The 26,561-nt window shown below is 38.2% G+C and overlaps 2 long non-coding RNA genes across 2 annotated transcripts in view; one reads left to right on the top strand and one right to left on the bottom strand.

The window, feature by feature from the left end:
* The first annotated feature begins 7,914 nt into the window (after positions 1-7,914).
* Positions 7,915-14,800, top strand: LOC124124295. The gene is made up of 3 exons (XR_006859436.2): positions 7,915-8,146; positions 12,167-12,237; positions 14,339-14,800. It is a non-coding gene; the product is annotated as an uncharacterized LOC124124295 (long non-coding RNA).
* LOC124124302 overlaps positions 14,024-26,561 on the bottom strand; it is a 28,366-nt gene continuing 15,828 nt past the window's right edge. Inside the window, exon 2 of the long non-coding RNA XR_006859437.2 lies at positions 14,024-14,752. This is a non-coding gene — a long non-coding RNA (uncharacterized LOC124124302). The remainder of the gene's footprint in view (positions 14,753-26,561) is intronic.

Raw genomic sequence — 26,561 nt, 5'->3', positions numbered from 1 at the left:
GTGGAAAAACACACACTTTTTAACAGATGTTATTTACCTTAGGTTTCAGTCACTGTTCCCCCGTCATAGACTTTCCTGAACAGACAACTTGTTCTGAGTAACATATCCATTATGCATTATATTTCAAGCAAGGTTTATGGAAACCGACAACCCACTTGAGGCGTTGATTGCATTCGGAGCCTTTTTCAAACTCTAAAAAAACGTCCACAGGTATGAGCTTTAGGTTGAAATGTTAATGAGATTCTCTTTTAGCTCAATAAATTGTGGGTTTTAACAGTGGTCCTGCTGGAATAGTTTTCAAATGCTCGCGTCCTCTTGGTAGAAATTATCTTCCGTTCGCTACAATGAAAATTTGCTGAGATGGTTCTACCTGGAAGGTATGAGGTGATATTTCACCTTCAACGCTGCGACTGCTGCTGCTGATAAATCAGATTTTCAATGTACACTTAACCGGGTCAATAATACATAACAGCAACCAGTGTTTATTTCAGCGTCAATATTTTTGCCACCAATCGAATCACCATCAATTCCATTTCAGTGATAGTTACAGAGACTTGTGAAATTATTCTACTCGCTTATTACTCGTTTTAGTTAGTAAAATATTGTTCAATCTTGCAGATGATGATGTATAATGAACATGGCTTTGTATGGCCCCATGGAATCTATTGGAATTATTGTTCTCCAAATATCCCCTGCGTGAGTGAGTGAGTTGGGGTTAACGCCGCTTTTAACAGAGTTCCAGTTATATCACGGCGTGTCAGCTTAATGTGGGAGGAAAGCCCGAAGAGATGCAGGTCTCAGACGTTTACCACTTCGGTGAAACCGACATGCACGGGTATGGTGCTGACAAACCTAGAAACATAATCGGGGCGAACCAGGATTCGAACCCACAATCAGAGGTTTCTGGCGTGCCCAAGGGACGCAACTCTGCACAGCGAATCGCGGCGCCTTAGACGACTGGGCCACCCGTGCCCCCCAATATCCCCAGAAATGTCCTTATGACCTTTTTTCTAAACCAATGACAGTTTTCGAACTTCGAGAGACCAAGTCTGTGACCTGTTTTCCATACGTTTGCAGTGTCATTACAAACATCTCCTAAAATACCAGCTTATTGTCAAAGACTCGCTCATGACCAAGGAAAAACGTTTCTTGAAACCGTCTAAAATTTTCACACATTTTAACCATACATCTATAATGTCTATTGTCATAACTCCAAAACATTGGAGCGACGAAAAGAAGCTGAACGCTCGCAATAAAGTTAAAGCCACAAATACTTATGCTGTACCCGTCCTTTCGTGTTCTTTTGGTGTTGTTGATTGGACGAAACAAGAAATTCAGGGTATTGACACTCTCACACAAAGAATCATGTCAGACAATAGATCCCACAACCCTGCACTTCCCTCAATCGCTTATATTTACCAATCATAATGGGAGGGTCTGGTTTGATTAACCTGGAGGCTCTTCATGATATAATTGTATTGTGCAATTTTGCAGACATTTACTTGTCTGATTGTCCTCTTGTGAAGCATGTCAAGGAGCCAAGGATGTGGGACATAATTGTGTCAGTGTTGATTTTCTTGATAGTTCTGTACTGCTGGACGGTACAGAAATGAGTATCAACCAAGCGAAGTGCCATATCAAATCGGTCCAGACACAAGGAGAGGCTACATGAAGGACCGCTGCATCGAGGTTGTGTGCAGAGAGTGTTTGTGTTGAGAAGGTGGCAACCCTGCAGAGTCCCTCGCTTGGATGAAGTCGTCTGGCCTGAAAAGTGAGAAAGAAGGCTTTCTGTTTGCTGCTCAGGACCAGTCACTTCCCATTCGAAACCGCCAATGTGTGATTTTGCATCAGAATGTAAACATGAAATGTAGACTATGCAATGAATCTAAGGAGACTGTCCAACACATTGTCAGTGGATGCCCAGCTTTGGCACAAACACAGTATCTTAAGCGACATGATGGAGTAGCTCGGTCATTTTATTAACGTTTTCGCCATGCTTGTGGTGTTGACACAGAGGTCCCTCCATGGTACGACCTAGAATATGTAGAGGGCGTCATGAAAAATGATAAAAACAAAATTCTTTGGCATAGGCCGTATACAGCCTAAGACGTATCAAGGCCAACAAACCCGATCTTGTCCTTTTTTATATATCCAATAAAATACTTAATAACGTTGAATTTTCGGTCCCTTTTGACACCAATGTGATTGACAATATTCAGGAAAAACATGGCAAATTTGCGGACCTCGTTTTCGAAATGTCACGCTTGCATCCCATTACCATGGTGTCCGACTTCCATTGTTCTCGGTGCCTTAGGTTTGGTACCTCCCAATCTGACATTGGGAGAGTACCCGGGCTTGTGCCAGGAATATAGCCCTTCTGACAATCGGGGTAATGCAACTGGCTGCAGTGTTGGGGAGTCTTCACATTCTCCGAAAGGTTCTGGGTGGGTTCGACTGGGCAGCGCTTCCTGGGAGAAGTCCCATTCGCTTTATGGGGTGCGTGTAGAGGGGCAAGGGCCCTGAGCTGATGATTAGCCTAACCAGCCTGATTGTCAGGATCACCCAAACTCTCTTTGCTTTTTTTAATTTTAATCTGTTAATAATAATAAATTATAACATACATTTGTTGCGCGCCATAACCATCAATGAATGGGCATAGAAAGACATACCTTCTGTCTAGTCATTATGCAAGCGACGTAAACCAACGCGTCTTGTTATTCTAGTCCTGCTGTGCCTTGCCCAGATGTGCGACAAAACAGCTCTTTGCTCTTTTGAACTTTAGGACACCTAAAAGTTACTTACATTTGTTAAATGGTCGAGAAAGTGAGTGCGTGTTTTGGGCTTAACGCCGCTTTTAGCATTACTAAAGCCACATAAAAACAGACTTTGTTACTTATTTTGCTTAGAAACGGGAAACGAAATGGACCTTGTTTCACTGCCATGTCCAATGAACAGATCTAAACGTCTTTAGCTACGTATCTATGAGAGAGCTTTAGTGCAAACTGTATACGTTGTCTCAGGGCTGATTAGCAATGACGACAATCAGTACAAATATTACAACTCTAATCCTACTGGATCAGAAACATTACTTCAGAAAAAATGTGAACTTAAAAAACCTCAATAGTAATTATGTACTTATACATCCCATACCGAAAGTGAATATACAATATCTGATACCGCCTCGAGGAAAAGTAGATCCAGAATAGATAGTAAAACGGCTGTTCTAAATCAACACCGATAATGAATGTTAGCAGATCTTGGCAACAGAGTTTCATGGGGGGATTAAGAACATAACCCTTTATTGATGTTCAACTAAATAATTCATCAAATGTTCTCGTACAACTACGGTGGCAAATCTGGATTTGAAATACGATCTCTGCCAGACTCAGGGCATTATCAACTGATAAAGCCCCAGACAGGTCATGGTGTCTGGAGCAGAGGAATTACTGGACTACGGGCCATAATGAACTATTTACCTCTGGTGGCCTGGTAACAGTTATAGAGATGGGCTCAGATAGACATCAGTTGTAATTGTTGATATCCCAGATGGCAGTCGTGAGGAAATCAAGTGTATCATGCTTGGAACAGCTTCACATAGTTGGAGGTCGTATGCATGTCGAATTGGTATAGATCGTGTAGACAGCATGTGTCGGATGCAGAAAAATCAAAAGGGATAGTATTGTTAATTTAAAGAAATATATCAGTTGGATATAGGAAAATAGATAAATGATATAAAAATTCACGGATGGTTTGTAAAATGAAGCACTCAACAACTAAACCTTTGAGTAAACTTGTAGAAAGGAGAAAGTTTCATTATTACCCTTGGGAAGTGTAGACAGTTTGTATGGTGATGTGAAATTAATAATGAAATTGTTTACAAGTAAAACCTCAGTAAATGAATTGTATTTATCTAAGTGACATGTATACACTAAACCATGGCTTTGTTGACTTCATAAGAGGCAGTGCCAAAGACACGGCTTCGAACCCTACGACTGTACAATATATAAAGTCTATTCTCTGTCCAGAAAATGTTGGTATTTTGCTCAACGCGACGTAAAACTCTCACTTTAACATATACATTTCTGGTTAGGTATCTAACGAGGATAAACGTTAGGATAGTGAAATGTTATTTTGCTGAAGAAAGTAAATGCATGTTGGATTTCAATGCGCCTCATTTCAACTTCATGTTTACCAGTGCTGAAATAGGCCGATGTAAGTACCTCTTAGATTTGAACATTTAAGCGGATATGATATAAGCCATCCTCAGTTATTCAGTGAACTACACCCCCATTCTCCTGTGATAAACTACTTGCACCCATTCGCCACCAAAGCTTCGTCAAGAGCCCAATTCGAAAAGTATGGTGTAAAAACTTGCCGTCCAACCAAATTACTCCCACGAGCGAGAGCATTTCTTTACTAAGTTAGATATTGGATCTATTGATGTGGAGACGTCACTTCCGAAACGATGCTATGGTGACGAATGGCGCCAGGGTATCGTTGGTTGGTTGGTTTGTTGTTTAACGCCGCACTCAGCAATGTGCCAGCTATATGACGGCGGTCAGTAAATAATCGAATGTGGACCAGACTATCCAGTGATTAATATCATGATTGGTTGGTTGGTTGGTTGCTTTGTTGTTTAACGCCGCACTCAGCAGTATTTCAGCTATATGACGGCGGCCTGTAAATAATCGAGTCTGGACCAGACAATCCAGTGATTAATATCATGAGCATCGATCCACGCAATTGGGATCGATGACATGCATCAACCAAGTCAGCGAGCCTGATCACCCGATCCCGTTAGTCGCCTTTTACGACAAGCATAGTCACCTTTTACGGCAAGCATGGGTTGATGAAGACCCATTCTACCCCGGGTCTTCACGTGTCCTTTTTTTTATCCACGCAATGCATCAACCATGTCAGCGAGCCTGACCACCCGATCCCGTTAGTCGCCTCTTGCGACAAGCATAGTCGCCTTTTACTGCAAGCATGGGTTGCTGAAGATCTATTCTACCCCGGATCTTCACGGGTCGTATTTATCGTAATCTAGTATTTATCGTAATAGAAGTAAGTTATAATATAACGGACATTCAAGCATGGATGTAAATATTCAAAATAGGTTTATGTTCGTAATCTAATTCCCGACTGAAGTTTGTTTGGTTGTTGTTAAACGCCGCACTCAGCAATGTTCAAGGTGTAAGACGGCGGTCTGTAAATAGCCGAGTCTGGACCAGACAATCTAGTGATTGACATCATTAACATCGATCTGCGCAATTGGGATACGTTTTATTGAGTGTGTCGGAACCATACAGACCTATATTATTGCAAGAAATTTTGAACAAATAATATAAAATAAAATAAATATTAACGACTTTACCATGTATTAGATGAACTGGGTGTCACGAGAAATTGATGGGGCGTGTTTTCATGAGAGTAATTTCAATGATGTACCATGACTTTAAAGGTATACAGAATATTACGTGCATTAATTCTTACCGTTGTATGCAGGCAAACACAGCGGACATCTTGCCTCCTGGTAACTTTGAAGACTGGGACCACTCGGGGAGATACAGCCCTCTCCAAAACTTTTGAAAAATGTATCAGTTATTCCTAGTGGGACTAGACTCGGGACACTGGCTAAGTCTGTTCCTGATTAGAACACTTGTACTCCTCGTGTTTTTAACTAAACTTACTTACAGTTATCAGCATGCCGGTCTCCCAGACTGCCTATCTGTAATCTGTATAATATTAGAAAATATAAAATTCACAAAACATTTCAGCCAAGTGGTGCATTTCTATATACAGGGTAGGCCATCACTTGTTGAATGATAAACAGGGTAGGTCATCTCATGTTGAATGATATACAGCGTAGGTCATCTCATGTTGAATGATATACAGGGTAGGTCATCTCATGTTGAATGATAAACAGGGTAGGTCATCTCATGTTGAATGATATACAGGGTAGGTCATCTCATGTTGAATGACATACAGCGTAGGTCATCTCATGTTGAATGATATACAGGGTAGGTCATCTCATGTTGAATGACATACAGCGTAGGTCATCTCATGTTGAATGATATACAGCGTAGGTCATCTCATGTTGAATGATATACAGGGTAGGTCATCTCATGTTGAATGATATACAGGGTAGGTCATCTCATGTTGAATGATATACAGGGTAGGTCATCTCATGTTTACTGTCGTTCAAAGTTACCTTACTTTAGATATGATTAAATGAAAACTCTATAAATACATATCATATTTGAAGGTAAACATGTTATGCTATCTGAAATCAGTTGAACGTTTTGTATCTTAAATGTTTGTGTAATTTGTCTTTTGATGATAAGGCATACAAAACTATTTGTTTATGTTTTGAAAATGTTTACATTTCAGTTTATGATACCATTACTAAGTTTATTCTTTGCATCAGTTTAAGAGTAAAGAAAATATCACTTTAATGGGTAAGAAAACATGAAGCCGAGACAAAGCTATAAGAACGTTCAAAGGTACACGCTATGGTTAAAGTTGTTGCAAAGAATACGACCCATGTGTGAAGGGGATACATATCTCGGAGGGCTTTCACAACTGCCGCTTTCCATCTCGCATCAAACACATTACAACCTCCAAACCCACTGAAATTTGACTCAGACCATTTGGTCGGTAACAATGTGCCGTTCCAGTAATCAGGGATCTATCTCTCTCTAGTCGAATACTTCAACAGACAGCGTCTGTCTGTTGGCCGGGATAATTGGACTAAATCTGAGAGATTCGCATTAATTTGAGAGGTACACATCCGAAATCTTTTGATATGAGTAATTTTAGCTACTTTGAAGAGTGGCAGACAAGCTTGGTCGTTAGGAGAACAGCATTTGGCAACTTTTGAGTGTTGTTAGAGTCGATCGAAGACAAGAATAAATCGAAAACGAATACAGGACATGGTAAAAGCCTTTTTTCAGGTTTAGGGATATTTTGGTCAGACATTCCTTAGATATGCTAATAGGTGGGGAAGATAATGCTTTAAGGAATTTGATAATAGGGATGCGTTGGCGCTAAAGGTAAATTCGTTTCTTTGTTATTTCAAGCATTACTTGGTTTTAACGAGGGGAGACGACCCGATTATTTGATTTGGATCTAACTTGGACGGGATGGTCTTTATTGAGCGGAATGTCGATAATGTGTTTTATAATTGTTCTATGATAGTAGTCAAGGCACAGTCGACTTAGTGAGATTAGTTTGCAAATTGTTTATACAAAATACATTCATGTATATGTTTAATAAAACTGTGGGAATGTACTATTGTGAGAAAATAACTTCTTCCAAGTATTTAAATGTTTCCCTTTGAAATGTGTTTCCGACATGTATGATGAATGTGTTGACGGTCAAAACCATTTTTCTTGGCATTTCACAAAGAACTCCGAAAATCCGCTCAGACAATAATATTGGCCCAAGAATTCGTTTTCAAACAATCAATTTCACGCCAGTCACCCGTGAGCGACCAGGATAGACACTGGTAATTTGAAAGCGAAGCGACTTTTTGTGCATTCACTGGCCAGTTGTATATTTTTCGTGTAATTATATTTTCCGTTCTACCATAGCCAATTCACACCTATCTATGTCACTAATGAGGCTAGGAGATGAATTGCAGAGCACTTGAATGATTGACAGGGGCAGGGATAGACAAACAGATAATGTCAGAGACTGACAGCGTGGCCACTGGTCAGTGTCGTCTCCATTCACCGGACCTGTCTGGACCTCCGCGTTCTTCGGCTGATGGGTTTAAGATAACACCGGATCATCATATTTACGTCGATAAAAAACCGTATCCGATGACGAGGGCGCGCAAGATCGGGTACGAAACTAATCAAGTCAAGTTCGAAACTATTCCTTTTGTCCTAGCTCTGCGTGGTTCCTCTTTCCGGCAAAGCGAAACGACTATTGATGGCAGATAGGGAATAGCATTCCAACAGATAAGAATCAGTCACGGTTTTTGGAAATGCTTTCTTTATCAAGCCAACTTTCCAATTTTCCTCGCCTGGCTACTGGGTTATGTGGCCTGATACTGCTCCCACCGGGGTCCCGACTTTACGACATGGAGAGGCAGCTTGACCATAGTGACTGACTGTAAACAACAATTTGACAGTCTAGATAGGTGAGAATCCAGTGTGACAGGGCCGATAGCGGGGAATGTCGAGATGGCACAGGTCGTACTTAATATGTCAGAAGCAGTGATGGTGTAATTCCTGACGTCCCCGCAGTGCATGATGTTGTACCTATTTGTGGAGCTGCCAAATGACAAGTAGCTGCTTGTTGCCTCAGAATAGATTAAGACCAGATGTGCTGCTTGTGCGAAGCTGTCACACAGTGTATGTGGTACTAACAACAAATACATGCTGAATAGGTACAGGAAGCCGGAATTCGGGCTGTTACGGGAGCTGCTTACATTCGTTACAATGAAAACAGGATGGTGCACGTGTAACGTCTAATAAATACAGGCGCACTGTGGTCGGTGCTATTTTTTCCTGCAAAGGGCTGTGTCCCCTCGCTGCCAGGATCTTCTGGTTGCGAGTTCGAATGCCACACTCTCCCTGGTTATGATACAAGATACAAGATATAATGTAATTTGGTATCGACGTAGAATTATCCAAAAGTATTTCAGATTTGCTCCAACGTTCCATGTACAAACAGTGACAATATTCTATTAACTTCATAAGCAGATATAGAATTAGTCAGGATGGCCAAACAACGTGCAAATACAAATAGTTTTTGTTATGACCTAGGATTATCTATAAGTATTTCAGATTTCTTTGAAGTTGTATATGTGATAGCAGATTATTTATTACCTGGTTTATGATTTGAAAAATGTAAGCCAAATATTTCTGTGATGGTAAGGCTTTCAAAGAATTATTATTTAGGAAAGAGAATTAAAGAGAGAGTGCCTTACATCTGAATATTTACTATTACTATCAAACCCGTGAAGATCCGGGGTAGAATAGGTCTTTAGCAAACCATGCTTGCCGTAAAAGGCGACTATGCTTGTCGTAAAAGGCGACTAACGGGATCGGGTGATCAAGCTCGCTGACTTGGTTGATGCATATCATCAATCCCAATTGATCGATGCTCATGATGTTAATCACTGGATTGTCTGGTCCAGACTCGATTATTTAAACACCGCCGTCACATAGCTTGAATATTGCTGAGTGCGGCGTTAAACAACAAACCAACCAGCCAACCAACCAAATCGAACAGTGTTCTTCATCTGAACAATGATCACAGATACGTTCATCCACAGACGTATATTACGTCTGAATACGTCTTTGGTTCATCCAAAGTTGTAGGTGGTCTTGTTCTACTACCCAGTTTATTTAATAGTCTGTGATCACTCAGTCTTAGCTTTGTGAAGTGTTACGGTGTTTTCTCATTTTGAAATGTAAATATGCTTCAGTTAGTTCAATATGATCCTTGGTGTGTCAGCTCCATACAGTGTTCGTGGGTTTTACAGGGATACGCCTCTACGACTTCATTCACGATCCTTGATTCAACCGACACGCCATGATGTAATTGAAATAGTGTTCAAAGCGGCATTGGGCCCAATTCACTCACTCCACAGCTAGCGGTATCTGTTCTGGTGGGCTTGGCCCTGCTCCCTCCACATTTAGCCGATACCCTGACCACAACTGAACTATTGTTAAAATCGGCGGTACACTTCTAGCCACTCATCCGTATATACATCGTGAAAAAACCCAACATGGTCTACTGATACAACTTACAAAGCAGTTCGCATAGGCACAGTGTTCACGACCGTCAACTTGAGAGATGAAGACACCCTTACACTGTGTCAGCAGAAAGAACATATCTACTGTAAAACTAACTCAATAAAAGATGAAGAACTCATTCTGTTGAAATGCACTTCAACGATCTGCAACTGAAACATATATCATCACCGGCCTTACCTATGAACCCAATATCACTTAAATACTACTAAATCTATCAGCCCCTTCAGCTAAAATTATCTCCTATTTCATTTTCAAAATGTTCATGCAAAAGAAAAATGTTCATCTCTACACGAGGCCTTAAGCTAAAAATATTTCTGTTACATGTGAATCGTTTATAACTGTCCATTATAACTAGTGATGTTCATGCTTTGTACTCTGCCCCTAGTCCTGCACCATGACCGTGGAATATATTTATTTTATGAAAAAATAATAATCTAGAAATGCATACAAAAGCAAGTCTAGCCATCTCAAGCTAGCTCTATTCTGAAATCAGCATAGAGAATTGTTTTTATTTTTAGAGTCAAGAAGGATATTGTGTAATATAAGATTTCAGAGACTAAATGTTAGTCTACTCTGCCCCCTGTGGGTGTTTATGTACAATAAATCTTCTTCTTCATCATTTATTGCACACAATTCCAAAAACGAGCGTGTACGCTCAAAAACCTTTATTCAAAATGGATTTTAATGATACATGTATTTCAAGTGGTAAAATTAATTTCCGAAGAAAACATTGTGAGGAATAGTTACTAATAGTATAACCAATTCATCTTTCTTAACGAATAACCAGAAAAAATACAAATATTCCAAGAAGCCATAATATTACCATTACGACCATGAACAAAAAAACCAGCCTCTTTTATGCTCAGTTTGTTTTTCAAACGGATATTGATGACAGACGTAAAGAATAGTTATGTCGGAATAAAATATCTATTCTCTTAAATTTGGTTTGGAACTGTAGACTTTTTTCACCAACCCATCGATGTAGAATTCCCCCTCACTGTTGCTGACTGAGGTCGAACCCGAATGGCACCCTCGTCTTCGTACAATCCTCTATGGCGTCCACGGAGTCGGCTAATTAGGAAACAGCGATGAGCTCGGGATTCCGCACGTGCTCCACGTGCAAGTGGCATGTACATTTCAAGTCGAATGACGAGCATGCGAAGTTTGCCGCTAAAATTGCATCTAGACGGCCGTCGAAACCAGACAAGCGAGGTTTTATGGCGAAATATGTAAATACTACAAGCTAACTGGAAAAACTAGCATCGGAAAGAATGCACATCAACGTGGTGTCATGCGTTGCCAGGGTTACTATGTCAGCGGGAGCTATTAACCGAAAAAATATGAGGGTAGTGTGAGACGGTGAATCCGCCCCGTTGAGGGGACACGTCTGGTCAGGATGAGGGTGGTTCCTGATTTACTGGGACTTTAAAATTAAGAGAATGGATACCAACATCCCCTTTTCTATTATTTAGGCTAATGTCAATATTGGGTAATTGTCATGTTACGTTGTAAGTTTGGCGGTGATCAAAGCCGGCCAAGACGCTAAATTAGAAACATTCTAATTGCATTTGACATAATATTGGCTATATAAGCGATTGGATTTTCTTCACGTTTTCGTTGATGTCCTTTGATCTACTGGCTAGGCTGTATATAGTGGTATGTTCCGTCGTTGTTAGGCCGACGTATTGCTGAAAGCGGCGTCTCTCACTCACTCACTGACTGACAAACTCACACTTCATCCACCGATGAGCTGTCACCTCCGACTAGCTGCCGAATCTCGTCCGTCCCGGTTATGTATTATCGTGTGTCTATGTAGAAAAAATACGCAGTTCTTGTCGTGAAGTGTTTTAGTATGTGTTCTTAGTTTCGATTTTCATTCTTGATAAAAAAAATATCATTTGTTGGATTTGTCATGAAAATGTTTCCTCCAGATCTTATTGTATTGTCGCTGTAGTCGAAGCCACACTGCCGGTCGTGATTCATCGTGTACAATGGAGTCCTCGAGTTACACGTTTAATCAACGACACAGTTTAAACCGAAACAATTGATAAGCTCCCCAGAAGTTGGTAATATCGCGATCAGAATCCCAATTCCAGACTTTCCTTAGAATTGATCTGGAAGTGAGAAAAATATGAAATATCTGTAATCCAATATGATAATTCCTGCGTTGAAATTGGCTAATGAAGACAGCGACGACATAAAGCGATACCTGAGACGTACCCGAAGCCGACGCGAGGTTTCAAGACGCCATGTAACGCGCGTCATAACGGATCGGTTTTCTACACCCCATCTGGACCTAGCGAAATTGGCCTCTCGTTATCACGTAGAAATGTATGTGGTGAAATGTTAAAAAACCCAACGGTGCCATTTGAAAATAATTTCGCTATTTTTTCCAGGAGGCGATACTCCATCAGTTGGATCTTTCAAAACAGAGTATGGCTGAGAGGGAACTGGCCCCAAGCTTTGGGTAAACACGGGCCATGTTTACATAGAATTTGTAAAATTCAAAATAAATTCAGAAATAAATGCCGTGAATTCTTGTTAAGCCTACGCGGATTGCGGTTGGGAGTTTCTAGTGGATGTAGCAACTTGGTATCGTAAATTACACAAGCCATAACAGACGAAGCATAACCACACAGGATCAGATGTTATCTCATGTGGTTCCAGATGGATTGAGGATTGATACGCCGGTGCTGTAGTTGCTCCCAAATCGTTGTTTATCCCACAGAACATTTGTCTAGGAATGACGATAATAAAGTAGTCGGTCGGAGGTTTTAATTACAGAAATATAGCATGTAATGCGAAAATTCGGGTCAACTGGTAGACCCCCGTTCCGGTAGAGATTTCAATCAGATCGCATTCACATCCAAAGGTTCCTCTTTAAACTTTGCACTTGGTGTCATAATTGTTAATATTTCTCGTGAAACGGCGTCTTTAGCTGTTCAATATTTGACACGAATTTTAGACGATTTATGTTGGACAAGTGCGGTTTCCCTGTTTGACAGCTGTGTTGTGTTGCGTAACATATGGATATACATTTATCTACATGCGTCCCATACGCACGTGTGTCTATGATATAACCACTCTGTTGGTTATATGATAGCTTTGCATATAGAAGTAAGGCAAAGTTCACGTGGTGATCTGTTAATCTGAAAAGGAGGAATGTTCGATCGACTGTAAAAGAAGACTAAAAATAGCTATAAAAATAACAATTCCACGCATATTTCTAAAAACCAAATTCTTTAAAAAGTTCGAAATTCATTATAAACTTAAGTTTGAAATGTCCTCTAACAACAGTTACGTGATGCGAGTTCGCCCGAAGACCACACAAATGTTGTTATTAAATGAAATCACGTGCTCGTGTGACAACATTATAGTCCGTTTCAAAACATCCCGCACGGGTTGCACGCCAATGTCGAGACACGTACGTATCTGTTACGATGATTGGAGTGTTAATTATTTTCCCAGCGGGAATGTTTGATTTCATATGTCATTGAGTTGGTAAATACATGGTTTTGGTCTGTTTGCCTGTTTACATTATATTAGCTGTAGAAGTGTCGTGCACACAGTGAAGGGTTGTGAAACACAAGCAGGCATGTTATTGGGTCAATGCTACTGAACGGTTGTGTTTTTCTCATCTCTGTGTAACCTAGTAATATATCTGTGTATGTGTCTGTCTTGTGACATGGCGGGATTTAGCGAGAACAGTGTACAATGCGGCGTAAAACAACATTCACTCACTCACTCAATTGGGAAAGATGGCGTCTTTTCCCAATTCAAGAAATAGAGTGAGGGTGGGGATCTAACGAACTCGATTAATCGATACTGCTACTACTACGACCACCACCACCACCACCACCACCACCACCACCACCACTACTATTACTACTACTACTACTACTACTACTACTACTACTACTACTGCTGCTGCTACCAGTCTTACTGCCTGGGTCACTCAAAATCTTTTTGCTGAATTTTAATAAATCAATCTGTACATAATAGGCGATGACGATGATGATAACAACGGTGTGGGGTCGGGGGAAAGGGGATGGGTTGGTTAGGGTTTAAGGAATTGTGCTGAGAAAGAAGCTGTCCTCGTCTTGTCGTATAAATGCTTCTAATGATCGAGGAATCGGTAATAAATGAATGATGATTTAAGTAAAGAACACTTGCATCTCAAAAACTTGTACCTTTAAATTAACTGGTATTATTCCACAAACGAGGTCAAGGATATTCAGGTAGGAAATACCACATTTTAAACATGTAAAAAACATTTATTCTTCATTGCATACTTATGATGAGAAGCTATTGCACAACGAGGCTCCCAGTCGCTCACAATCTGTAAAGTAAACAAACAGTTTTCCTGTCGAACCTAAAACTAGTTGACTGAGTTATTTGCGCTGATGACACAATCTTGTTAACAGCCGTCACGATGTCATTGCCAGAAGATAATGTTCACTGTGAAATAGGTTCTTTTTGTGAGGTGCTTCGTTCGTTTTCTAGAGGTATATATTTCAATTTTGACGTTTACCGATTTGTTTGTTTTAAATATCTTTTTATGTTCACAGATTCTGGCAGTCCATTTTCAGAGGAGAGACATCGCTTATACATGGATCTCAGCGTACCACAAACAAACAAGCCGAACATACTTTACTGTTTGGGTTATTTTTGTATAAACTCATTCTGAAAACGAAACCAGTTTCTTTCCAGCCAAAGTCTCACAGCAAAGAAAGTTGTTTTATTTTCTTTGGGTAGGACGAATCGAATCATGTCGAAACCGGATCGGCCTCGTACGTATGTTGCCACAATAAAAGACGGAAAATCCAGAATGTTTGTAGTTTTACCGTCGTTGTTTTTCCCATCGTGGGATCATTGTGTTCCTGTCATATGACCTGACCTCTGACCTTGGCATGACCTCATGGGTTTTTCCCGTGGATAAACATCAGCGACGGATCATGTTCAGTGTTTTTCGATCCACAGCACTGTCAACAGAATAAACAAACAGTCATAAACCTGACTACAAATTATAATCATTGTTATTTTTATTTGTTAACATGGAAAAGTTTGGAGTTGTCAATTTGCATGAATAGTTATGAATATACCTGATAAACTGAACAGATTGAATATACCTGATAGACGTAATAGACATGAATATACCTTATGAATTGAATAGATATGACCAGCCTTTTCGATGATAATGATTATCATTCTAATCTATGATTTATGACAAGGATGTTAGGATGCTGCTGTTGTTGACAATGAGGATGATGGTGACGGTGATGATGTTGATAATGATTACATCAATTTAGACATCAGTGATAGTGATATTTGTTTCTCATTATCTTGTCAATAATTATAAATTTTACACAATAACAGCTGATTCCACTGACATTTCGGTGGCTGCTTATCAATGTGTTTTTTCGTTTTCAATTCTGGAATAGTCAAGTCAAGTGTTTATATTTTAGATGCATATATTCATATTGCATTGGTACATAACTAACATAGTATTCCAGTGTTTTGCAAAACGTTGCCTCATGTAATGATGTTTGGCATAGATATATACATACCTAGATTAGTAACCTTACATCTTTCGAAGACAAAGGCGTATTATACATATTTGAATTATAACAATACATTTTAGGCGGCTATGGTCGTTTTATGTTATTATACTACTTATATATTAAGGTAAAATGATGTTCATGATATGTAGCATTTATTATAGCCAAATAAATATACTTGAATTTATCTACACACAGATATATGCTGCACAGTTAGTTTTGATTTCTTAAGAAATTCATTTATCGTGAGGTAAATGGTGACCACAAATATCTCATATACGATTAAAGATCTCCGACTAGATGATGAGTTGTGTGGGCGGGAGAGAGGAAAAGACAAGATAGATAGCGAAGTTATAAGCGACTTTAGACAAACATCCAGTCTCATAAATGAAAATATTTTACAGAAAACCCCCCAGAGATTCTCTCCATTTTTAGAGACTAAACACATCTGCAGAGCTATAAATTAGTGTAATTTGAGAACACGGGTGTAGATTCTTATTAACCATCATTGACTGTCTTTGAAAGTTTGTGTGGTAGGAATATTTACACCCCACCCCTACCCCACAACTCTCCCAAACACTTACCATTTTGCTTTTTTGGTGTTTGTTTGTTGTTTATTGTAGTAGAGGGTAGGTACATTACAAAGGGATAGTATACATTTTTATATATAGCTTCATTCATACATGTTAAATAAATATGACGATGAAGATACATATATAAGTAATGATAACATGATAAGGCAGTTCATATTGATTGAAACAATTATCCTCACGACTGCGGATAATTATGTTTCGTCTCCACACAATCCCTTACCGACAGCAGAAGGATGACTTTGATATTCATGAAAATCAATTAAGCATATTATATGTAGTTATCGCTATCACACAGGTAATCCAATCAATTAGTTTTCTCTGCAATGACGGTACTAGTAACGAATGATTATGTCACTAAGATACAGGAGAACTACTGTCATGGCATTATCAGATGTTATATTATCGCTAAAAATTATTCATCAGCCGCATGCAACTCTTCAAAAACAAGAATTTTAAACGTAGTGTCATTTAAATGGGATGAAAATGATAAATTCGTTCCAAAAGACGCCGTGTATATTAAGTTAAGAAACAGTCGTTTAAAATAGATATATACATACGTCCTAGTTGCTGGTGTTTTATTTTAAACAAATTAATATAAATATTTTGATAAATACCAATATCCCAATGTTAGTAGATTCGCATCTCATTGACAGATATGGACAGCTCATCACAGAACATGCTGCCATTGGTTTTAAAAGAAATTACAGTTCGCAAAGTCCGTCCGGATAGAATTATGTTTCGTAATATGTATATAAAGTATGTAAAAAAATTAGAAGTGAAACAAAAAAGCAAAACCATGCTGTTGTTCTGTTAAAGTTTATTGTCGCGTGATGAGCCGTCATTTCTTTATGAACAGTTTGTGTGTGGTTACCAACATTAGAATAAACATAAAAGACGTTAGAACAATTTGCATCTGAGTAAATATATATTCAACACATGGGCATACGAGTGAATGATAGGTACAGTTTACATTTCTTTAAAAAAATCCCAGTAAAAAGTATTATTCAAGAGAGCTATTGACCCATTTAATGAGAAATATACCGGACTACCGCGATCGAAAGATACACAAATAAAAGGAGATATGCTCCCACCAACTTATTTGCTAATTCTAACCACGCAATGCAAGGAAAACGTCTAGACTAGACTTCTTGCAGAGATAAATTGTAAGAAACGTACAATAGATGCATGCATAAAACACGTTAGCAGTGCACCGAAAAATGTGCATTATGTAAAGAAAATCGGTGGTTTTATTCTTTTATTTCACAAAAAGATATCCATGGTGCTTACTTTGTAAGTGATTTAGAAATAAACATTTCGCTTTGTGCGAAATATTTGTGGATATTGTCTGTTTATGTTTCTGAGAGTAGGCGATTATGAATTAAATATTTTTTCGTCACATGAAACCATTGAATTCGTCCAGATGTATCATTATGTTCAGTTACCGAGGTTTAATTTTGTGTGTGCTGCTTTTGATGGTCCCCAAAAGTGCACAAAGTACAAAACTGGTCACAGTGTACGAAACCTCCACGACAAACCTGTTACGACAAATGGTTTTCATCGACACATACATTGCTTTAATTCAATTAATACCGTCGCGGTGAGCTGTGTGCACATGACACTGTAATTGTATTTCAAATAATAATATTAATAAAGAAACGTTATGAATATGATTTGTAATAACAACAGAGAAGATTCCTAATAAACTTAATGTTAAAGTTGAATCGCTGAATGGAATTACTGGGGTTGACATTGGGTTACACTTTCAAAGTTCATTTCCACACTGATAATATTTTCTTAATGTGTGTAGTGGATTTAGAGGTTGAGTCATTTCAAGAGCTTTCTTTAATTTATTTAAAACTATGTAAGTACTTGGCGTGAACTAAATATTTTGGATTATAACATTCTGAAAGAGTTTATCTGAATTAATGTTTATAGTTGCATTGTTTACTGAAACAAGGGTGTGATTGAGAGTTCCGTTTCAAAGATTCAAATTAATAAATCGTTATAAATAAAACTTTTATTTGATTATTCCTGCAATACTCAAGTACTTGGTACTCATATATATTATACATAGTTTCTAACTTGCGCAGTTGAACATAAAGAACCACAAGTTGATAATATGTCAAAAAATCGCAACCACGATTGAGATAGAGACGTGGTCGCTTATTTGTCCGTTGAAACGAGCAAAGCCCCTGTCAAAATCTTTGACAATGGATGTTGTCAGTGCAGTGATACTTATTGCTCCTTATTACGACATCGGGGACATTTTGCGACATTTCTGACGGATATCCCTCCGCCGATGGCCCTCGGGGGACTATATTTCAAGATGTGATAAATGTCGCCAAGTAATTAACAACAAAATCCAGCTTTGAGACTGAATTGTCCCTGAACGTGAGATGGTCTGGTTTCAAGCAGTTTGAATATCCCTTGAAGCAAGTGTTAGTGTACAAACGTGACAGGAGAGGTTGAAAAAGTGATTATATTTAAGGGTAATGTCATCCAAGTTTGTCTTCTCTGTTGACACTTCCTTGAAATAATTAAAATGAGATATTTCTGTTTCAAAATGTTAGTATATATTGAAAACAGTAAAGGCCTCGTGATGTATCAGGGTGTAAGTATTCGTTTTTAGGGACATTTGACATGTATATTTCTGTTAAGAATGGTGCATGACGTCTTACTCTACACAATTTGTATTTGACAAAAGATTGAATTAATGACAAGTGACAATAGTTGACATTAAGACCGGCAGGATGTTTAATAAATAAAAAATGGATTAAGGGATTGACGTTAGCTTCAAAATGATGTATTATACCGGAACACAATTTTTAAATGTTTTTTTAGGAAACACAAAAAAATATTAATACTGAGTTTTTCTGGAGATGATGACGTCATGAGTAATACTGACCCAACTGTGCATCCCGACATGCATCACATATAGTCGCCCCCTGCAGATGCATGTGCGTAGACTATCAAATCAAATCACGGGAAATATAATTACTCTCAGTAAACTCAAGTTTCCCTTTCGACAGTAGTTTAAGATTTGCTTTGTCGGCATTTGTGGTATCTATACCATTTTAATGTAACCTACTTTCCCAAACACAAATGTGAAATTCTATACAGACTGTTATGACATCTTGAAACCAAACACTGCATATTAAAACTGTTTACGTATTACATAATGTACAGTTTGGTTACAAGATATGATGCTACCGCTTGTGTTTTTACTCTACCAATAATGTACTGCTGCTACTAGTTTTACTGCTGCTACTGCTACTACTTTTACTGCTGCTACTGCCACTTCTGCTACCCCCAAAAAACATCTACTACTTTTGATGTTGCTACTTTTACTGCTACTTCTCCTGCCCTTACAACGACTACCACCACAATCTTAAGATTGATATCCTTGTTTGTGCATAACTGAAATAGACACATTCTACTAAAAACGACAACAAAGTAATCATTTATTCTATCATTAGTGGTCAAACAAAAGATACGATAATCAAGGCGGCCAGTATAAACCATTTACCTCAGAAGAAGCAGTAATATCTTACTTTAGAACAAGTCACATTTCTCAATCAACTCTTCTCATCTATTATTGAGTTCATGTGCAAGATTAGCAAGAACAAATTTACTAAAATTCCGTAAAGTACGGCAATGTAAATTAGTTTCCAAGGGAAAATAATTGTATGCCTGACACGCCTATTCACTCGATGCATCTTCCGGCAAATAAACATCAACTTTTAACCAAGAAAGCGAAACCGACATTTTGGAATTCCTCTCTTGACTGCGATGTAGATTTTTTTGTGTCAGAAGACAGAGGGCTTTAATTTCGTTTCCTTTAGTTTACTTTTGTACACTTTGTTTTGGATTTTACATTAATCATCAAGTTTTCTTTTAATTTCCGCATTCAAAATATATGTTTGATTTTTTATGATAGATGGAACTATCACGGTGTCAAAAGTTCCAGCATGTGACGCAGTTTATCAAATTTGCGTGGAGAAGGTAATATTTGTTCTCTCACTAAAGACTGTAGTTGTCAGTTATCATTCTGACTAGTCTGGTTTTCTGTAGGACGGACTGTTTCCAGTCGTCGTTAATTGAAAACACGTTTTTATCCAAGGTGGGTGAGTGGATCAGTGGCGTTTCACGCGGTAGGCATAAAATTCACAACGATGGAATATGTCACCGTTAAACCTACACACAATATCTGACATAGCTCCATTTCCTATATACTGTTTTAAACGACGTTTAGAAATTCAATAGTTGTTAATAATAACCTCCATATTTCGTAAACCGTTCTAGAACTTCCGTTCAAACGTTTCCGTTAAAATTGATAATCACGATTCACGACAATGCGTTACATTTAGATAAAACGAAATCCGATATATTTAAGTAAAATGTAATTGAAGACTTTAACACTAAATCCAGATCAATGACGCATATATGCGATTATTAAACAAAAACAAATCAACACAAAACGAAGCTCTATTGTACAACATTGTATTTGAACCAGCAGGTTCCTATTATGAAACAATTATTTCCTAAGCAGTTTATACGATAAGATGATACAATGATGACACAGGCAATGACAAGTTTGTTTTTATTATACCTTGTTTACATTTTGACTGAAGTTGCTAGCAGTTCTGCACGTGTGCCTGTTCGCTCTTATATATGAAACTTTGAAACTTTAGAACTAATGACCCGTTGATTGATTATCGAGTATAAGTTCAAATAAAATTGTGGTATGGACTTTAACAGAAACGATAATGTATATGGGGACTCACGATGTGTCAGAATCACTTCTATAAAGGACTAATGACATGCTTGAGGTTGAAATCCGAGTTGCTTCATATCACTCAAGCTTGTCTATTTCGTGTCTATTTCATCTGATCACCGCATGCAATCGACATCCCTTGTCAGCTACGTACGAAATCAACCTCACACATTCATTACATGCAAATTAGCTCCCTCTGTTTCCATCAATTATCTATTTTCTCACAAGATGAGGTTTCTTAAAACTTCCATTTTCTTATTAAACTGGCCTTTCCGTTTGAAATGGGGCATAAAACCCTGTGATGAAAAAAGCGAGAGAAAAAAGCAAGACATGGTATCACTTTCCGTGTCGATAGCGTGTAGATTTCACAGAAATATAAGAAAGAATGCCAAAGCCGGGGCTAGAGGTAATTGTCAAGTCGTTTTCCCCGCTCGCCTTTCCTCGAATTTATTTTTTGCAGAGGATATCTGTTTGCAAAACACGAACCATGCTGGTGTAGCTTTTCGAGCGAATGTGCTCGACTGGTTGATGGATCCTCGTCTCTCCCGCAACCGAACGATCTCTCAGTTTAGAAAACTAACTTGTAATGTCGCTGTTTATTACATTTTCTCCGGCCTGATTTAAAAGCTTTTATTTTATAATGTCGATTCATTCTACGGTAACAAAAAGCTAGATTAGACCGCACGAAATTGTTAAAACGGATTGACACATGTCTCTTGGCCTGACGGTGTCGGTGTTTTCAGAAATGTGATCGTAATCGCGTGACTATGTCGTCGGAAATGTCACATTTCAGAAAACTTTGAAATTTAAAATACTGGAGTTAAGTTAAGGAAGTTACTATCCTGTCGCGAAAAAAACGATACTTTATTGAGTGAGCTCTTCGTCCTTTCGCACTTCTAACTCCGTCCACGTATTTGGCGGAGAGGCGAGTGTATCACACGGTGGAAAATATGATTAATCTGACAAAGTTATTCATGTGAAAAGAATCAACTGTTTGTCGCTTAATGCAGTGACAAAAACACTAGAGTAAACTAACCATGAAGAACGATGGCCTGTCGCTTGGAAATTAGAGGCTTAATATAACAAAATCCGGACCCTTTCTGGGAGAATTGTAAGAGAAACGGTTTTGAACTGAAACAGTTAAAATATTATGTTTATGTATGATTAAACATGGAGATGATATACGTTCCGTAAATGGTGAATTTCGAAACTGACTTAACAACGCATGAGTTATAATAAGAAAAAAATTATTCTTAAAAACCTGACGAGAATATGTATTCTGGTGCTCCGAGCACATCTTATTTTACAAATTTAGTAGGGTACTTAAGCGTTCCAAAATAAAGGGATATTTAACAAATTTACACTTTTTGTTCTGAGGGATGTTATACAATGTAATTTCAAGATAGTGTTAGTCTTAATGAATATTATATATCATAACAAAAACAGGTGAAGCCACAATATCAACAAGGAAACCGACGGGAAAAGAAAGAATAATATTTTCCTATGCTTGTTCTTGGGAATAGTTCCTCTGACGGATGTCACCAGAAAACATTCGCAAAACACGTCATAATCAACGAGGGAAACCTGGCACAAACATACAACCATCAGAAAAACAACAACTTTTCCTATGAATTCATTTTATTTTGGAACGTGTATCAAAGATTGACAAATATGGCAGGTGTCAAAGATTGATGAGACTGACTGATTGAAATGCACACCAGATTCAGTGTCCGTGAAACGGTTCTAATCCCTCCATGCCTGGTTCCCTAGTGTTACTTACTGAAGGTGACAGATAAAACTGTCAGCGAAATGACCTGCATTTCAACAAAGACAGTGTCCCGTGACATTCACACTTCAAAACTACCTAAGACAATTATGGTAGTCCTTTGTTTGCGCGTTGAAATTCATTATTTATGATATCAACAACAAAGCAAGAGCACGTGACAAGCCTTAGTCACGGAAATACCAACTTGTATCTACCCCTTCTGACACTAAACACACGATCAGGTCTTATTAAGTTTATGCCGTGTGTGTGTTGAGCTTGTCAATTACACACGTGCCGGGCAAGGTGTGTGTTTCAGTAGTACATACAACTAACGCCTGGTCAATGAAAACTTGAGCCGAATCGATCTTCGTCTTCTACACTTACTGCAGTGATGGACATCGTTAAATATGTATTCAGTGGAAACAAAGAGTCATTATCATTCATTTCATCCAATCTTGAACTGATTGTTTATCATGATGCTTGTTTTATAAACTTGACAGACAACGAGCGACAAACCTCAGGCATTTAGTATTTGTCTGCTTTAATTTTTTATTTTTTGTTCGTTTACTTTACTAATTTAGAAAAGCGGAAACGACGAAATGGCACAACAAATATGACACTTTATTCCGCAGAAAACAAAGACACGATACAATTTTGTTCCGACGAAACGTTCGCTATTTAATTGGTTTGCAAAAACAATCCATCACTTCAATACTTATGATCATGTTACTTTGGAAAACTTTATCCAAGGAGCTGTTTCTCTACATTTCCTAATCTTGATTTTGAATTTACATAATATATTTTAAAATATTGAACACTTTTATATGACAAAATAAACTGTGAGGCAACGTTACACATCATTCGTATTTCAAATGTAAACCAGTGACCGATGAATCATGCAACTATATAGATAAACATGTACCTGTTAGTGTAGCGGATGGGCGGTCCTTTCATTTGTGTTAATGGTACTTCTACAGTAAATATAAACTCTTGTAGGTGCGAATGATAATACTTACCCACAGCCGAAACACTGGCTGTAGATCTATGTGTAGCTTGTTCAGGTTGATACGTCGCATCTGTTTATAAACGTTCACGGCAGTGTACTGACCAGGGATTCATTATTTGTTATATAAATGCTTGGTTTTTATTCTGGTTTAGGACTATTTATTTCACATTGTGTAGTACCTGACAAGGAGAAGAAAATATGACTGTAGAGCACAAGACAATATATGACGCCAGAAGACAAGACAATATATGACGCCAGAAGATAAGACAATACATGACGCTGGAAACAAGACAATATATTACGCTAGAAGACAAGAAAATATATGACGCTGGAAACAAGACAATATATGACGCTAGAAGACAAGAAAATATATGACGCTAGAAGACAAGACAATATATGACGCTAGAAGACAAGACAATATATGACGCCAGAAGACAAGACAATATATGACACTAGAAGACAAGACAATATATGACGCCAGAAGATAAGACAATACATGACGCTGGAAACAAGACAATATATGACGCTAGAAGACAAGAAAATATATGACGCTGGAAACAAGACAATATATGACGCTAGAAGACAAGAAAATATATGACGCTGGAAACAAGACAATATATGACGCTAGAAGACAAGACAATATATGACGCTAGAAGACAAGAAAATATATGACGCTGGAAACAAGACAATATATGACGCTAGAAGACAAGAAAATATATGACGCTAGAAGACAAGAAAATATATGACGCTGGAAGCAAGACAATATATGACGCTAGAAGACAAGACAATATATGACGCTAGAAGACAAGACAATACATGACGCTAGAAGACAAGACAATATATGACGCTAGAAGACAAGACAATATATGACACTGGAAACAAGACAATATATGACGCTAGAAGACAAGACAATATATGACGCTGGAAACAAGAAAATATATGACGCTAGAAGACAAGACAATACATGACGCTAGAAGACAAGAAAATATATGACGCTAGAAGACAAGAAAATATATGACGCTGAAAACAAGACAATATATGACGCTAGAAGACAAGACAATATATGACGCTAGAAGACAAGACAATATATGACGCTAGAAGACAAGACAATATATGACGCTAGAAGACAAGACAATACATGACGCTAGAAGATAAGAAAATATATGACGCTAGAAGACAAGACAATATATGACGCTAGAAGACAAGACAATACATGACGCTAGAAGACAAGACAATACATGACGCTAGAAGACAAGACAATATATGACGCTAGAATACAAGACAATATATGACGCTAGAAGACAAGACAATACATGACGCTAGAAGACAAGACAATATATGACGCTAGAAGACAAGACAATACATGACGCTAGAAGACAAGACAATACATGACGCTAGAGGACAAGAAAATATATGACGCTAGAAGACAAGAAAATATATGACGCTAGAAGACAAGACAATATATGACGCTAGAAGACAAGAAAATATATGACGCTGGAAACAAGACAATACATGACGCCAGAAGACAAGACAATACATGACGCTAGAAGACAAGAAAATATATGACGCTAGAAGACAAGAAAATATATGACGCTGGAAACAAGACAATATATGACGCTAGAAGACAAGACAATATATGACGCTAGAAGACAAGACAATATATGACGCGAGAACACAAGAAAATATATGACGCCAGAAGACAAGACAATATAGGACGACAGAGGACAAGATAATGTAGGGCGACTGAAGACGAGATAATATATGACGACAGACGTCAGGATTATATATGATTGTGAGTGAGTGAGCTTTTAACGTTATTCTAGTTATATCACGGCATGTCAGCTTAATGTGAGGGGAAAGCCCAAAGTAATGCAGGTCTCAGACGTTTACCACACGAGCACGGGTATGGTGCTGACAAACCTAGAAACATTATCGGGGCGAACCGGGATTCGAACCCACAATAGTAGGTTTCTGGCGTGCCCAAAGGGACGCAACTCTGCACAGCGAATCGCGGCGCCTTAGACGACTGGGCCACCCGTGCCCCCGGATTATATATAACGATAGAGGGCTAGACAATATATGACGACAGAGGACAAGACAATATATGACGACAGAGGGCTAGACAATATATGACGACAGAGGACAAGACAATATATGACGACGGAGAAAAAGATCACATGTGACAACAGAGGACAATACAATATAGGACGACGGAGACCAGATAATTTTTCATAACAGAGGTCAGGATACTATATAACGAGAGAGGGCGAGACAATATATGACGACAGAGGACGCGGTCACATGTGACGACAGAAGACAAGATCATATGTGACGGTAAAGAACATGATGAAGAAAGAGCCATAGGTTATGGATGACGATATATATTTAAGACAAAGCCATATTTACCGATAGGGACATGTTAATTTACTTTTCCAATAAAGTGATTCAAGGTAGGTTTATCAATTATATGTTCATACATGTATTTGAAACTTGGCAATTTATTTTAAGGAAATGAATCGACAAAAACTGTCTTGAAAAGTTCTATCAACTTATTCATCTTCATTCTTTCCTACAACGTATGAATTATGTATCGTACAATGCACGTTATTTCAAACCCTTGAATTTTGAAATGCATGGGAAACGATTTTGAATATCAATTCTTTATTGCTGAAAAATGTTGAAACATATTTACACAGTAGGTGCTTTGAACCCCGTTTCTATAACGAAGTGTTTGACAATCGCCTGATAGCGTCTGTAACAATTATATTGTTATCGTTTGAAGTTACTCGGTACAAATACATTTTCTTTGAACTTCTCGACCTCTCTTAGTTGTCTGAAGACCATTCTTTTTCTATTGAAATGTTTTTTTTCAAAAAGGATTTTGTACCCCTTTTTTATGGATAGATGGTTGTTATTGCATATCCAGTCCATCCTAAAATCTACAAATAACGTCGAGTTTATTTAAGGTACGTGATTTTAACGTTAGTATTTAATCACCTTTTGTTAACTAGGTTTTGTATGACATTTATATAAATCCATTTTTTTCTGCCATGTCAGTCATATATATAATCTCTCTTTGCTTCAAAATGGCGACG

Source organism: Haliotis rufescens, unplaced genomic scaffold (genome assembly GCF_023055435.1).
Source record: "Haliotis rufescens isolate VD_foot unplaced genomic scaffold, xgHalRufe1.0.p SCAF_3, whole genome shotgun sequence".
NCBI lineage: Eukaryota > Metazoa > Mollusca > Gastropoda > Lepetellida > Haliotidae > Haliotis > Haliotis rufescens.
The sequence above is the reverse complement of the archived record's forward strand: the minus strand, read 5'-3'. Positions and strand labels throughout refer to the sequence as shown.